Genomic DNA, 17,870 nt, shown 5'->3' with positions numbered 1-17,870 from the left:
TTGACAATGGTTTTTACATTGTTTAAAGAATGTTAGGATCAAGCCTGCGTTATTAATGATTATTATGGTAAAATTGAGAGAATTCATTTTATATTTTGGACTAACTCCAGCAATGGCTAACCAAAGTATTTTAGGAATACCCTGCCAAGAATCCAAGGATTTCTTAATCAAAGGTTTTTAACTAACAATACTAACACTCAATTTAAGTCATATTATTGATCAACAAGTTTGCAAGGCACTATTACTCCATGCAAAATTAAAAAAGAGGTACCTTCTAGTTATATAAAGATCTGGTCAAATCAGTCCCTCTCTCCTTGGACAAAGAACTAACAAAAATTGATATAGGAATTACTAAAGATTACAAAACTAAGAAAAGGACTCTAGTCTTTCTTTTTGTATTTAAAATAAATTCTAATTAATGGCAACTGTGGTATGCCCCTTTTAATAATGTAAAAATAAAGGACTATGGTCCTAGACAAGACTAAAGGTTTTCTTCTCCGTTCTTTCCTATTAGTGCACGTTTAAATAGAGATACTTTGTTCTTCCATTTTTAATTTTAATTTAATCAAGGCTTCAGTTGTTTATTGATTTTTTTTTAAAAATTACATTAAATAATGTTAAATAAGAATTGATAATTTCTTAATCATTACTAGTTGGATTGATCATTTATTAGTGTAAGAATAACATTTCTTGAAAGCTAGTGTGATGCTCTGCAACTCTTGCTTCTGGTTTTACGCCCTTGACTTTTCATATTTCACCATGGCCTCTTCTAGGGAGGATTCATCCTGCCCCTATTGATACTCGCTAAGAACTTTCAATTCTTTATGCATACATTAGTAGTCATTCTACAAATCATTTTCAAGAAATAAAACACCTCAAATACAACTTAAAAAAATGACAAATCATTAAAAAGTGATAAATCGTGATATTGTTTTGAAGATTTAACTGTGTGATTTTGAGTCAAACTCATTGACCCATATTTCATGAGTAGTGATTCAACATGAATCCATCTCTCATGAGAATAAATGGAACACTTAGCACTCATTGGATCTAGGTGATGCTCACAGGGGTGAATAAATCACTATGAATCAACAAGTAAAAATCTTAATGCACAATTAAAAACTTGATATAACAAAAACTTGTGATTTAGGTATCTTACTTTTCCCCTATAGAGAGCTACATGTCACATTTTTTGGCTTTTGGATAGAGGCACATTAACTCTCAAAGGAATAGAAAAGAACTATTTTCTAGAGGGGAGCACATTCAAGCATAAAATGTAATAGGATTGACATTATTTTAAAATGGTGTTATATATAATTGTTTGACAAGAAATGTCATATTTGTTTAATTTACATAAAACAATAATTTTATTTTTAAAAAATTATACTCTTATTACTTTTTAAAATAAAATTGTAATCTATGTAGTTAATATTACTCTATAAAGATTGAACTATAATAATATTATAATTAAATAATAAACTCTAAAATTAACAAAAGTAACATTGGATTTTAATAATGATGTTATATTGTTGTTATCTAATTTTAAAACTATTATTAAATATCAATATCTTAACATAATGGATAATTCTGAAAATCTACCCTTGTCCCTTAATTGTTTTATATAATAGGATGCATGAAAAATAATTCTTTATGAACTTTGATGGATGATAATAGTTCTATAACCTAGTATGGTATAGACTAAACAAGTTGTTTAGGCTTATTCTCTATTTTTCATCCTATGAAAAATGGGTCAATGAGATTGACTCTCAAAACTAAACAATTGAATCCTAATAACAAAATCATAGTATGTCTTGTTATGGAAAATATCTCCTACTTATCAACTAATTCACTTAAGGTTCTTTCTAATGAATGGTTCATACAACATAACACTTGGTGAAGGTTTTGCAAAATGGGGTTGAAGGCATAGTGGGTTTAACCTGGGATGAATCTCTGATGTTAAGCATGCACAAGATGAAGTAGTATTGGGATGGGTGACCTTCCATAAAGTCTCAATGTTTCACCTCTATAAACATCACCTAGATCCAATGAGTGTTAAGTGCTCCATTCATTCTCATGAGAGATGGATTCCAATGAATGACTACTCACAGTGAAACACAGGTTAATTAGTATCTTGATAACAATATTACAACCTAACTTGTAAAAAATATCTCATGCTTATTAGAAGATAAATTTAACCAACAAAGAGAAAAAAATGAATAAAATCCTTAGCTAAGTATTGCAATAAATTACTTAAATAAAGAAATAATGTATAAAATAGATCAAAATAATGAAGAAGAAAACAATGATAAATAAAGATCAAAATTACTAAAAGACAACACATTAATGAACTATTTTAGAAACAACCATCAAAATAAGAAATAATAGAATTTAAAGAGAAAATATAAAGGAAAATGAAGAAAAGCGGGATCAAGAAATACAAGACTAAGGAGTAAAAAGAAAATAAAAAAGAGGGACATTTGATGAAACAAATCAAAGTGAAAGAAGAAAGAAATGAGTAAGATAGGGGAGAGGATCAATAATTGAGCATCTTAACTTTGGGCTTCTCAAAATTCTATGTAGAATCAACATACATTTTGCCAAGGTGTCCAAAACATCCCAAATAAAAGTAAGACTAGTGGTCATTTGAAAGGGAGACTCGTACAACTGATGTGCCATCATAAAATTGGCTTGTTTTCAGAATAAGGGATACATTTCATTCAACTATGAGTAGTCATCATCACTGAGGACAACTTTAAAGGTACAATTTTTGATGCAATGTCAAAAAAATTTGACATTAAATTAACAATTGTGAATATTAAATTAGCAATTTTGGGTATTAAATCAACAACTTCTATCATAACTATTATAATGCACTTAGATACTAGGTCCTTTCCTCCCAACAAATGAGAAACTCAAATAAGAAGAAATGGAAGAAATTAACCAAATGGCACAAGCAACCTAAGAAGGGGCATAAGCAAGAACTAGAGACAATAAGGAAAGGAGAAAAATACCACAACACAAAGAAAATATGGTGGGAATATGAAATATCAAAGAGGGATAACCATAAGAGGGAAAAATCAAATGAAAGAGGGGAAGTGGAAGAGGAGATTTTCCATAGTCCTAAATATAAAAAGATGTTTTCACTCACTTCCACATGATTTATACATATCTTGAAATGATGGGTTATTGTTGAGGTTCATTTATGTGTCACCTGATATTTTCCTAGCTCAATCCTAAGACATGTGAAATTGAAATTAAATTTCTAACTTTTGAATTGAAACTTTAGATATCTCACCCCTTTCAACTAATCATTATGAGCTAACTCAAGATGTGTTTACGTGGTATAATTCTATGTCATGGTACTTGAAGACATTCAATTTTCATAAATTAAAAATTTTATTTAATAAGGTGAAATCTTTAGACAATGGTTTGGTTTTTAAAGGGGAAATAATTAAATCTAATTTTTTTTGATAGGAAACACTTATTATTTTTCATTGATAAAAAAAGATGTATTACATTGGATTACCATTTGCATATGTTGTCCAAAAGCTTTACAAACTTCTATCTTCCCTACCCCATAGAAATATATAGATATAAAACAAAAAAGAGCATTAACACCTAATAAAAAAACAACACTTGAACCCACAACAAAGAGATGTAGTAGATGCCAAAGGCAATGACACAATCAACCACCACCAACTAGTTGTACTCAATCCTTAAACCATAGTGTTTCCTCCTCCCTCATGAAGTTTGGAATGGCTTGATAATCCTGAACTAACTTTGGCATGTTGAGAGGACTAGTTCCTTGGTGACGCTTACTTCCCATATCACTTTTTTCTCGCCTCTTTAGTCATTGAGATATCTAGCCACATTCATTTCATTGTGGAATCCTTAGTATCCTTTTGAACTCTCCTCTCAAGTTGGTGTTGTAGGGGGAAACTTCGTGTTATCATTCTCTTACGAAGCGTCACCTTCATAAATCCCCACCTCTCCTCACTTGAAACCCAGATCCTCTCCTGCAAGAATTCCATAGTCTTCTTCCACCCTTTATCTACCTATAGTATGTGCACCCCTTGTGGATTTTTTGATGACCAATGATCAACAGTTGAATTGAGGAATCCCCTCCCCCAATCAGCCTCCATGGTTCCTATCCCATCTCCAAACCCATGCCCAGAACAACTTTGTCCATAATATCCTCCAATCCCTGCAGCCATTGTGGGTCAACACATGCTGCTACAACCCTACAAAATTCCTCCTTGCAAAAAGAGAAAAGCAACATCCAAGTTGGAGCATCTCCTCTAGTAGGATCCCATATATTCCATTTTATATATTTGTTGAATGCCATCCAAGCAGCTTTCCCTCTGTCGTTTCTGGTTGTCATTTTCACTCCTTTCTTCATTGTCACAACTAAGTTTTTCTTCTTAAAATCATATATCTTCCCTTTGCTAGGGTTCCCGAGACTCAACTTAACTATTGCCCAATAATACACAAGTTCCCAATGGACAATAGTCTTATCTTTTCCTCTCCAATTATTTCTCCAACCCACCTGATAAGTATTTTTCCTCTCATGTTGTACTTGTCCAATTCTTTGTGTACAAACTCCATCTCCATCCTTCCATACACTTGTACCATAAATTGCATTTGGTTGTCTGACTCAAGTGCAAAGTTAGCCTCCATTTTTGTCTCTTTATTGAAAACCTTGTGAAATTCCCTTTGTTTCCTCCTAAGTCACATACTTCAAACAATTTGGAAGCTTTCTCTATGTAAGGTGCAATTTAACAATTACAATCTTTGTCACATGTGAGGGATTGATATTTCCTAAATGCCGCCAGGAGTATTGATTCATGATTTGAGTTGCACTCCTATAATAATCAGCTAAAACAATTTTTTGGCTCCTTCATTTGTGTTTTCCAATCTTTATTCCAAGTTGAGAAACCTAAGATCTTCAAAAAAATTGTTCTGAATCCTAAAAGTTGGATTCACGCCCATGTTTTCCAGTTTGTTTGCCACCTTATTTGCTTCTCTATATACATGGAAAAACTTAAAGTCCTTGAAATCCAATAATAGACATCTAATCTACTTTATGTGCTTGTCAAGATGCAATGCTTCCAGCTTCCTTTTCTTAATTTCGTTAGTGATTATCTTTGAATCTCATTTCAGATGCACTCTATGGATGCCCAATTTAACACCTAAGACTAAAGTCTCTTTAACTGCTTCACATTCTACCACATTATTCATTCTTTCCCTCAACCATTTGGCCATAAAAATAAGGGTGTTGCCTTGATGATCTCTTGCTATATATCCACAACCAAAGACCCCCTGATTTCCCTAAGCTACCTTGTCAAAGTTGATTTTTACCCATCCTTCCTTTGGTGGTAGCCAACACACCTTTTCCCTTTTTTGTTTAGGATCAACCCTTAAAGGCCCATTAACGAGCCTTAATTAAATCTAATTTATTTGCATACAAACTACATGCATATTTTTTTTTCTTATCTTTGGCATCCATCCTCATTGCTAATTCACCCTAACAAGGGTTAGCCTATGATATATATAAATTATCATCATTCTTCCCTAGGAAAAAAACACATGCATAAATGAGAAATTTGGTGGGATCTAATGTGATATTTTCACACCAATGCATTAAAAATGGGAACCCCCTCTTTTTGTTGGAAGGTGTAGGTAGTAGAGTAGGTTTGAAAACAATCCAAGATGTAGGAAGCCTCCTTACAATGTCAAATGGGAATATTGAGCAAAAATGACAATATTGACTAATTGTCAAAATATGGAGAAAATTTGGTGAAGTGTAAAAAGGGGATGAGATGCCTATTTATACCAAGTGAAAAAGATATGATTCACCTTTTCATACCAAAGAAAGGGAGATCTAACCTTTTGCATCTCAAGTTAAAGGTGGGTGAAACACCTACTCATCTCATGGTTGAATAAAGGAAGACAAAGTTAGACTTGAGCATGGAGATTAAATTCAAAATTTCTATTAGTAGATAAGCATTTAATGTAATTAAACCTTGCATAATTGAGCCTTGGGTTGAATATGTAATTAGCATTAGATTAAATATTTAATAATATTAAGAAAGGGAAGAATATTTCAATGACATCAATTGGGATGGAAATTGATTTTTAGATAAGAACCAATTTGCCTCATTTTGCAAAATGAAAATAGTTTTTTAAATGAGTTGAGATTAACTTTACCTTGATTTTACAAAATATTCATTGATTTTAAATATGAGTTATTTAATTCATCCATTTTGGAATTGTTTATATCCAAATAGTATCTAATTTAACAAATGGGCAATTGAATTTAGTGGAAAATAAATCATAAATCGCAATAAATTAAATATTTTCTAATGAACTTGAAATTGTAAAGGGTTGTGACTTAAATGAATTACTCCAAGGTCCTTAATTTTTGAAAAATATCAATCAATTTTAGCCAATGGAAGCCAATTAAAATTGATTTACTTAAGGAGTCTTTTAATTGAATGATAAAGGTTGCTCTCCCTACTAACAAAAATACACACAATAAAGTAGAGAAAATAAATCACAAGAACAAGAAACTCAATTTCTATTATCTCAAATGAAATAGAATTATAATATTAAAAAATATTAAATGCAAAGAAATATGGACATTTTACAATAATTTATATGCTAGAGACATCATATACTTTCTGCTTGAACTATGCTTAGAGATTATCTTATGAGCCTTCTATGTATAAATTTTTTTTAACTACCCAAGAAGTTTCTAGAAATTTTAACCCTAAACTTTGAGGTAAACCATCCCTAAAATATGACTATTCAAATATTATAACATTGGAATAGGCCCTAACAATTTTTATAACTCAAAATAAATTTTGAAGGAATTTCATTTTCTTTAATTTTAGATAATATAACTTCTAGAGATCATAACTCATCATGATTTGCCCTGATTACCTACTATGAGCTCATTAAAAAAAAAAAAAAGTTCTCTACAAAACTCAACTCATGCAAGCTCAAGTCAACCAAGGTTTGACCCCTTTTTGGAGCCTTTAAAGTCTTCACAACTAAGTTCAAAGTTTTTATACTCTACTGCCAATGTCAAAAAAATTCATTATCTTCAAAACTAGACTTAATCTTCCAATGAAACTTTACTAGTAGCTTGATATATCATAAGAGAACCTTTAGGGAATAAATTATACTCATGAAATGTATCTCACCTCTTCATGTAAATTCTTTAAGTATTACATGAAGTCTTCAACTTTTGCACTATTTGTCTCCCATTTTTTCAACTTTCTCAATTCTAAAACATTTTTGGTATTTCTCCTATATACTATCTTAAAAGGTGATTTACCAATATGCCTATTGCAAAAATTATTATATATACATTGTACCAGTAGTAAAATCAAAACCCATCCCTTTGGTTTATCTCCAACCAAACATCTCAATAGGTTTAACAAGCCCCTATTCACTATTTATGTCTATCTATCATTTTTTTGATGATGTGTTGAGATGAACTCTCAATGTATCTCTAAATTCTTCCACAATGCTTGCCAAAATTATCTAAAAAACTTGAAGTCATGATCTAAAACTATGATCTTTGGTAGACCATGCAGTCTCACCACTTCTTTGAAAAATAATTTTGACACATGAACATCATCATTAATCTTCTTACAAGGAATAAAATGCATCATCTTTGAAAACATGTCTACTACCACAAAAACCAAGTCATGCCCTCAGTGAGTCTTTATTAATCCAAGAAAAAACTCCATACTAATATCCTCCCATGGTTTTTTAGTATAGTCAATGGTTAATAAAACCTAATTTTCTTCTTGGCTCCTTTTGTTATCTGACATTTTTTCCCAACTATATCGATGCAAAGCTAAATATGGAGGCTAGATTCTACACCTATACCCACAAAAATTGATAGTATTCTAGACCCATGCGTATATTAGAACATTTTCTAATAGTTCTTATACTTTCTTAGCAATTTTTGCATTTGGATAAGGGATCTGATTGATGATGTCTCAAGGTTTGGAGGGCATTGGGTAATTCTTCTGCAACAACCCCATTGTGTTTGTCTAGCAATCCTTCAACTTCCTCAAGGATCTCTTTTGGTTTCTTTGATTCCTACTTGTCTCTAGGTTTCATGACTAGAGAATACCCTATGTATCATGCTTCATTCAAAGTCTAGACCATTTCTTTTTCGCTTACAAACATTATAGTTGATTATTTTTCCAATTTATGATAAGGTAAGGGTTTCATTCTACATGCGACACTATTTTTAACAATTATATATGTATTCATCTTCCCATTATGTGTAGCATCTAGGTCATATTTCCAAGTTTAACTAAGAAATAGGTGACATGCATGCATTTCTACACCACATAGAATCCTATCCTTATTCTCCAATCGAAAATTATACCCATGCCTATTCATTTACTAAGGTTTGTTACCCTATGTTTAACCATGATACGTGATAAGAATAAGGATAAGGATGAAGAGTCTTAGTTAAACTCAACTTTTGCACCATTTCAAGAGATACCAAGGTCTTTTGTAGAACTAGAGTCAATAAAAAGTTTGCATACCTTTTCATGGATCTTCCAACTTTCCCCTTTGAGATTTGTGACATGACTTAACAAAATTTTGTACTCTATAAGTCTAAAGTTTGTATCAGGAATTGATAGGTTGAGCTTTAGGTGCAATGCCATCCTTAGCTTGTAACAAGTGGTATCAGACCTTGGTCACAGGTTTGAATCTCCTCAGGTTACACTCAGGTGGGGGGGTGTTAAAGCACAAAGTTGTGTCAACTTATAGGGTGACTTATAAGAATGACTAAATTTGACTATTCCTAACTAAAAATCATTTTTGTTCAAACATATCATCTAGCTGAATTCATTCTAGCTAAGCTATATAAGTGGCCCAAATTTCCAATTGGAAATATCTATTAAATATATGTTTTATAACAATTTGTGTCCAAGTTTCCTTTTCTCCTCTCTCCATATTGCTTGTTCTATTAAAATTTGTTGGTACAAACCAAGTCCTTCCTTTAATGGCATGGATAGATCCAATGGTGGAAAGGGTTCTTGATTTTCCAAATTAATCCACTCAAGTCCTAGAGAGAAAGTTTTCTCAACATCTTTAGTTTTTGCAGGTTGCATCTTGGCTAATATTAAAATTGCCCTCTCTAGATTTCTTGTGCTAGCTTGTTGGTCTTCTACATTTTTCACCACATTATGTTGAACTTCTTGATTCTCACCTTCACACTATTGTGCCATTTGGGCAGGCCAAAGTATCTAAGCCATCATTTCATATTTGGTCTACTAGCTTACTCAATATTTAAATTAATTTCAAGGTTTTCATGAAAAATAAACCTTCCTAAGGCTGAAGGAATATCTTCCTGATCATTTGTTTTTAAAACCACATTATCTTGATAAGCCATTTCCTCTTCATGATTAGAAGAGTCTTCAATGTACATGCATTCAAGAGCTCATCCTCTTTGTTTGCACACAAAACCATGTTTGTTGGAATTTGGACTATCCTTATCATCTTTAATTACAACTACTTCAGGGCTTTGATGACCATGTCTTAATTTTGGAAGAATTTCTTCATTATTTTGAACTTATCAATTACTTGGCAATTTAGTATCCTTGTGATGGTCATTAACATTCTTCAAGTAATAATTTCCTTACTTTGCATGTTTACATTAGAGCTAGTCATCCTTTATTCTAAAGTTGAACAAAAGACACAATATTAATAGTTGAGATGACTCGAGACTCTATCTAAATAAGGTTGGCAAAAAACCTTACACTTTTCCTTGTGAATGTCTCAATTAAAGAACTAAGGGATTTCTTTTTCCTTTTATTGGAGGATGCTCCTTTAACAATTGTTGTAGGAATCTTTTAACACCCCGATCGAGAACCAAAACACAAGAATGACACCTCAGAATCCATCCAAAAACATTTAAGGGTATAACATATAGATATAAAGTAAGAATCCAGAACATAAATGCTATGGGTTTCCAAGTTTCATGATCAAAAGTTTTACTATTTCAATATTTGTTGTTCAACTATTTGGATCTAAATTATTTGTTAATAAAAGTTTGTTGTTTAACTAATTGCACAAATGATGGTGCACAATATGCCTAGAGTTTCCAATGTTGAAACTTGGGCTCTGATACTAGATGTAAGGCTCCGCTCGGGAACCCAAAAGAAATGAACCTAAATAAAATTTACTAATTAAAAAATTATAATTTTTTTAGGGCAGGGGGTCCCAAGCCCTACCTCGGCCTATGACTACCAAAGGTAGGTCGTGGCTATCAAAGGCAATGCATGGGCTGCTCAAGGTAGCCACAACTGCCAAAGGTAGTACACAAGCCACTAACCCCAATGGGGTTCAATTTTTTTAAAATTTAGAAATATAAAATTGATTTTTATTAATTTATGTTATTAAAGTTTTATCATATTTAAAATTCAACTTTTATAAATTTGTAATATCATTTTTTTAGATCGATAATAGACCATAGCCATGATTAATTATTATGTGTGATGATTAAGTTATTATTATTTATCATGCGCTTAAGTAGATTTGAACCCAAGACCTCTCTAATAAGAGGCTCACAATTTACCATTGTGTTGTAGGCTCTTGCCTAAAATTTGTAATATCATTAACTTCATTAAATAGATTATCATTATTTTAGATTATTTTATTAATTAGTGTATAATCTTTTTAACATGTATCTTTTTTCAAATTTTTAGATTATTAAATTTTAAATATTTTATAAACTAGTTATGTTTAGTTTAAAAACATATTTATATAATATTAGTTTATAATTAATTATAAACATGTTTAGCTTAAGACTGTTATATTTAAATATTATTAAATTCAAATATAATTATGATATTTAAATATAATTCTTTTAAATATAATGACATTATTGGGCTTATAACCTTGACAATGCTTGTTAATAAATTTTAAATATTTAGTCATAAAGACATCATTTAATTTTGAAAACATGTATGCCAGCACTTGCACCAAAAGAAAGTGCAATGGTTATGCCAATAGTTATATATAGTGGATAATATGTTGTAAAAACAAACAAGACAAGTAATATTCCAAATGTAAAGGTCCTCCTAGTAATTTAGAAGAATTTTCCTAAAATAGCTACTTATCATCTTTATTCAAAAAAAATCAACAAGGACAAAATGTCTAAAATTGGGTGGTAAGGACATTAGGAAAGGTTGATGGATTAGGTTTTACACATGTCAAATGTGTTGCTTGAAAGTTTTTGTATCCTTTTTAACATGTCCTTTTGAAAACTTTTTGAGCCTTAAATATGAGGTTGGTGTAAAGTTGTTAGATCTAGACTACTTTTCTACTTTGCAAAACATAAAGAAATTGACGATAGTTTCCTTTCTACAACTACATGAGATTTGGTGATTTTTCATTCATTACCACTTTGGTCGAGTGTATAACTAACCCTAAAAGAGTTTAGTCTTTTATATTTAGAAATTTTGAGCCAATAACATATAACATAGTGTTGTGGTCTCCACAACACATGCCCCATTCCTTACTAGGAATGGGGACCCCCTACTTTTTTTGACTCTCGGACTCATAGTTCGGGAGTCAGGAGAAGAAAACTTGGTTAAATAAGTTAGAAAGTTGTGTCCAAAAATCACAAAAAAAAAATCCAAAAAAATGAAAACAAAAAAAAAATTAATTAAAAAAAAAAATCTCGCATGCGCACACATATCGAGGCACGCATGCATGCAAAGAAAAGAAGGAAGGGAAGTTATAAAAACCCCCTTCCCCCCTTCTTTTTTTAAAATTGTTTTTGGAGTAGAGCTAAGGAGGGAAAGGTATGGAAACCTTCCCCCCTCCACCTTCCATGTAGACCTAGCACTCGCGCGTGCGTGCAACCAAAAGAGAAAGTGTGCAATGCAGCGCTGCGCACGCCCTTTTGGATGCACGCGTGTCACCGCAGTGCCCTCTGGGCCGCGTGTGGTGCATCGCTGTTTGCACCCTCTGGGCCGCGTGGCGCGACCACTGCCACTGCACCCTTTTGGACGCACGGCAGCGTGGTGCTGTGAGCACCTTCTAGGCTGCGTGCGACCGCCACCACGCCCTCTTGAGCACATGCGCGCGGCCGCCTTTCATTTTTTTTTAATTTAATTTAATTTTTTTATTTTTTATGTAAAGTCAAAAAAAATTTAAAAAATAAAAATAAATAAATAAATAAATACTAATAAAATAAGTTTTCTAGGACTTCTTTTTTTAAAATTAATTAATCTTTTTAAAAAAATTTTTTTTGTGACGTGCAGGTAATATAATCAAATGGTGTCCACATCCAGATCAACAACAAAACTAGTTGCATACAAGTTCCAAGGCGTAACCCCGAAGTCACAGTTGCACGATGAATACTCTGAGATCAAAGACACAAAAGTTGGACACACGGACTTGGGAGAGTTTTTGAGGGTTTGTAACAACCCAACTGAAAGATCTTCTTTGAGATCTGCCTTAATTCAGTCTGGATTGGTAAATGTAGCATCACATCCTGGGACTGTTCAGTCAGCTGAATTGATTATGATCTTATCTCGACATTTTGTTCCTGAGGAAAGGGTGGTAAAGAGTGTCACTTGGGAAGTGTTCTTAGATCTATGACTTGATAATATCAAGAGGGTTTTTCACCTACCTAGAGTCGATCAGTTTATTAGGCTTTCATATGAAGAAGTTGAGAGGTGGTATAAGGATCATTACCAGGAGGCCATTGACATCACATATTCCTCATACTTCATTGAGAAGCCGTCTCAGGGGAAGACAATCAGTAAAGTAGATATGACTCGAGGATACATGAAGGATGAGATTGGATATTCAATCATTCTCCTGAGCAGAGTTATGGGATTGTCTGTAGTGGGTCATCTCACTCCATTTATGGTTAACTTCATTGAGACCATCAAACATGCAAAGATGCCACTGGATTGGGCCACCACACTTAATGAGGACTTGTGTGATCAATTGCAGATAGTAAAGGAAAAGAAGAAGTTCTATATGACTTCTTATGTGGTATATCTACTTGCAGCAAGAGCCACCAATTATCCTAGGTTGTACAAAAAGGGCAGTATGTAGGATCCTAATGCATGGCCATATATAGTCTATCCTTAGCTAGTTAAGAAGAAGCTCTCATTGCAAAGCAAGGAGTACAGGATTGTGAATGATGCCTTCATCTTTGCCATCATTCGATTCATCGAAGGGGATTATGGGAAGAGATTGTCTGATGAGGCCAAGGAACAGATCACAACTCTTGGTGCATATTTCATCCAGTTCTAGACATTCACATTTATTCAGGTTGGTGGTGCATCTATCCATCCAAAGAAGCTCCCAAGATACCCAAGTGACAAGTTAGTTCTAATGGAAATTTCTAGGTAGATTGAGTCAGCTTATGAGAGGATCAAGAAACAATGAAGGCCTTGTTGGGATTGGCCCTTTGTAATAGGAGCATACTAGGTAAAGAGAAAGCAGGATATCCCGACTTTCAAATGGGAATGGGAAAATTATCCTCTCAAAGAATATAACTCTCCCCGACCATTCTTTGACAATGTTGGTAAAGTAGAAAATCTGGTAGGAAAAGAGTTCTACCATGAAGATGCCATCGAAGATCATTGGATGAATGCCACAAATGACTATGATGTTCATATCAAGGACTATTGTAGAATGAATTTGTATTTAGCAGAGAAGGCTCTCCATTTGACCATCCTGGATGAGATAAGGCTACAGGATTCACAGGAACTACTGGATCCCTTATTCAATATAGATAAAGTTGGTGAGAGGCCCATTCTGAATGCAAAAATTGATAGAGAGGAAGGAGATGATATTAATCATCGAGCAAGACATGTCATCAAAATGAAAAAGAGTTGGATTTAGAAACCCTTTTCACTTGATCCAATTTTGGATACAGTGATATTCCATATACATGCTCACCCAGAAAAGGTAAAGGGGAGGAAAGTTACAGTTCCTATCTTTGCACTCTAGTCTTCTATTAGGCCATAAACAGTCTACCAGCTTGATCGTCCAGTGGGATACTACCATCCATTAGAGAAGAAGAAGGAAAAGAGGAAGAGAGCCTATCCTCAAAGGATCCAAATAGAGCATGTTGAAGAACAGGCCCCTTTGCAGCAACATGAATCTACTCCCCAGGAACCCCAAGACTTTGGAATTTCTCATATCCAGGTTGATTTTCCATTACCTCCTATTTTGTCAAGCCAACAAGAAGAGGGAGAGTTCCAGAGACATCCATTCATCTGATGCATGAAGAGCCTGCTTCTCCTATGGTTCCACAGAAGCAAAGGAGGGTCAAGGTTAGAATGAACAAGAGGCAAAGAGTTTGTAAAATATTAGTGCCTAATCCATCTGTTCTTGAAACCATCCCCGAGGAAGAATCAAATGAGGATGAAACAGAGTCAGATGGGGAGGAAGAGAAAGTTCCTCTACAAGGGAGAACCCGACTAGCCAAAGCTACAGAATTGAAAAGAAAGAAGAATGTCACAAATACCCCACCACCCACCCAAGCTAAAACGGTAGAACTCTCTTCTTCGAAAGATGAAGTACAATGATGGGTGAATGAGCAAAGGGAGCTAGGTGATGATATTCTCTCCATTCTAGATTTTGATTTCATGCCAATGGGTACATAATTGGATGGAGATAAGATTAGAGATACTCCTATAGGTGAATTTCAACAGCAAGATTGGATGCAGATGCCACCTGAGACACAAGGTCCTCATCCAACTCCCCCATCTTCACCTCAAGTTATGATGGTAGATAAGGTTTTAGTAGCACCTCCACCACCGAGTTCAGAGGAACATGTTTAGAAGGAATCATCATTACAAGGAGAACCAGAACCAAGGGTTACTAGTGAGTCATCAAAAGAGGCACAAGTAATGGAATGTATACAATAGCCTTCCTAGGAAGTTGAGGATCAAACTACAAGATCTACAGAAACTAAGACTATAGAAGAAGAACTCTCACAATAGGAAACTCCAAGCAAGAGCGACAGAGGGAAGGAGGTAGTTGAACACATCCCTTCATCAGCTAGAGCCAAGGTTACAGAAAGACATATCTTGAGTTGGTTATAGAAAGAAATAATGAGAAGTGCTAAGCATAAATTTCTTGCTTCAAAGGATGATATTTATGACATTGCAGAGATTTTGAACAAGCCTGACTCTCCATTATAGGATGTAACACCATTTGCATTCATTACTACTACTCAGAACTAGGACTTATTTGCAGAGGTGGCTCACCCTCTGAAAGGTACAGATGAAGAAGCTGTCAACCTTCAAGACTATGAAGTGAAGGATATCATGTTAGGGAAGCCTACATGGGATACTTCTCGACAGATGATGACTATGGGAGTGAAAGGGGTTCTTACCCATATGGAACATGATGAGATTGAAATCGGAGCACTTCGAAGGCAAGTTGAGATCTTGAAAGGATATCTAGCTGAAGTTATTGGTCCTCTTGATTCTAAATGCCCTAAGGAGACTTTGACTACCATTCTTAAAGAAGGGGAAGGCGTACGACTCAATCCATTCTTGAGAGCTTGTCAGGATTGGCGAGACAACCTTGAGGATAGGGGTGTCACTATAATTACAGGAAGTCTAAAGTTATTACATGCTACACAAGAGAATGTTGATAAGATCGTGGCAATTTTGAGGTAGGACTTTAGTATTATGGATGAGGTACAGGTTTGAAGCAAGGATTTGCAAACTCTACAGGCCATAAAAGGACAAAGGTACCGCATTTTGATTGACGTATATACCAGAGAAGAGCTAGACATGATAGATGATTGGATAGAAAAGATTGCAGAGGGAAATAAAGTGATGGAAATATTGCATGATGAGATACATAGGCTCAAGGACCAAGCCCGAGAGTGAATTTTGGAAGCAAAAAAGTTATATAGTGATGCATGCTTGGATATTTTTGAAGATGAAGAATGAGAGAAGCTTTTACCAGTTGAGGTAGTTGTGGAAAACTTCAGAAAGACTTTAGAGGAAGCATCCAGTGATGAAGACATCAGACAAGCCTTCAAGACAGAAGAAGCATTGTTAGAGTTGGATACCAAACTGAAAGATTTTGCAGAAACTCGAATTGAGGTGGACAACTAAAAACAAAAGGTCAAAGATAAGTATGAGGCTTTGGATCTTCCTAATGCTACTAAGATTACTGAGATTATAGAGAAATTCAAGGGCAAACATCCAAACATATCTTTAGGATAAAGATGAGAAAAACCCAGATGCCAGAATTTCCATTTTGACACTTAGTGAAAATTTGAGATTTTGACCCAGTCAAGGTTCACAGCTCCACAGATCTACAGCTCCACAGATCCGCAGCTCCGTAGGTCCACATCTCCACAATTCAGAGGTGCACCAATAGTTGACTGCTAGTTCCAAAAATAGCACTTTCCATGCATTGGAAACATATTTTGATGGCAAGTTAACTCTGACACACATCAAGTGAAGGGCCAGCTTCTATTTTTGGTGTCTCCATGCACTTCTACTTTGACTGATGGCTTCCTCCTACTTTCTCTCTCATGTTTTCATTATTTTCGACATGTAAAGGGCTCATGCATCCAATTAATGAATAAAATATGGATGGAGTCCCTCTAAGCACCAGTTAGATTACAAGTTTGTATATATTTAGTTTGTTTTAATGTATTAAAAGGATTTTATTGCATCAAGATATCTCTCACTCTCAACACAAATTGAGGAGACGATTTCTTATAAATACCCTATTGTAAAATGTAAAAAAGGCCACCATTATTATGCAATAAAATTATGCTTTTGGTGCTAGCATTTGGAGTGTAGTTATTCTTGCCTGAATGTGTCATTATTTTGTGGATTTTATTCATGAGATTGTGATTGAGCCAAAGGTTTATTGCATTGTTTTTGGTTGTGTGATCTTTTAGTTCTAGTGTTTGCTACATATATATGAATTTTGTTGACGTAACGAGCTTGAGAAGAAATCACCCGATTGTGTCTACATAGCTTTTTGTCTTGCATGAGTGCACTTTTCTTGGCCTTGCAATTTGACGAAGAGTGAAACATCATTCAATTTGTTACAGATTCTCACCAACGATTGCATCAGTGGATTCTAGGAAGTGTTGCTCCTATTTTCATTGGTTTCCTACCGATTTCTTCAAAGGTTTAACTCGCAACGCATTGTGTTCTGTAGCTTATGTCTGTTTAGGAATTTCAATTTCAAGTTATTTGATTTCATGTTATTTGCTTTTAGTTTCGCTATTTTCTTTGCTAACCCCCTTGTTAGAATAGGACCTTATAGTATTTGCATTGTTAGAGTTGCATTCATTGAAAAATAGGAAATAAAAAAACATTGTTCTTTTTGGTGTGATATTTTGAGACAACAAACAGATTTTACTTGATTCCAAGGTAAAAGAGTTTTTGGAACCAGCAAAGGCCTCCTCGTGAACATTCGCATTTATCTTCTATTGAAAATTTTTTGGTATGTCACAAGACAAACACTGAACCTTGGAGTGGGTCCTTAAAAAGATTTTCTTTTCAAGAGAGGAATTACACTATGGATTCCTGCCATTGACCTTGTGCAAAACGAATGCCCAACACGTAGCTATCCTCAATGGTAATTGAGAAATACTTGTTATATTGTCTATATTTTCATTTTCTTTATCATTTTTACATAAATACATAAAAGGATAAAAATGGGCATATGATTGAAAAATTGTTTGTTTGATAACATTAAACAATACTCATATGCATCGAAGCATAAAACAAAGTTATACAGATAAATTACTTATTTTTAAATTTTTAAATTTAAATTTAAATTTTTTTTATAATGAATGATAATATATTATTTGAATC

The sequence above is a fragment of the Cupressus sempervirens genome, chromosome 4 (genome assembly GCF_028749045.1).
Source record: "Cupressus sempervirens isolate cs-2001-9-10 chromosome 4, ASM2874904v1, whole genome shotgun sequence".
Lineage (NCBI taxonomy): Eukaryota > Viridiplantae > Streptophyta > Pinopsida > Cupressales > Cupressaceae > Cupressus > Cupressus sempervirens.
The sequence above is the reverse complement of the archived record's forward strand: the minus strand, read 5'-3'. Positions refer to the sequence as shown.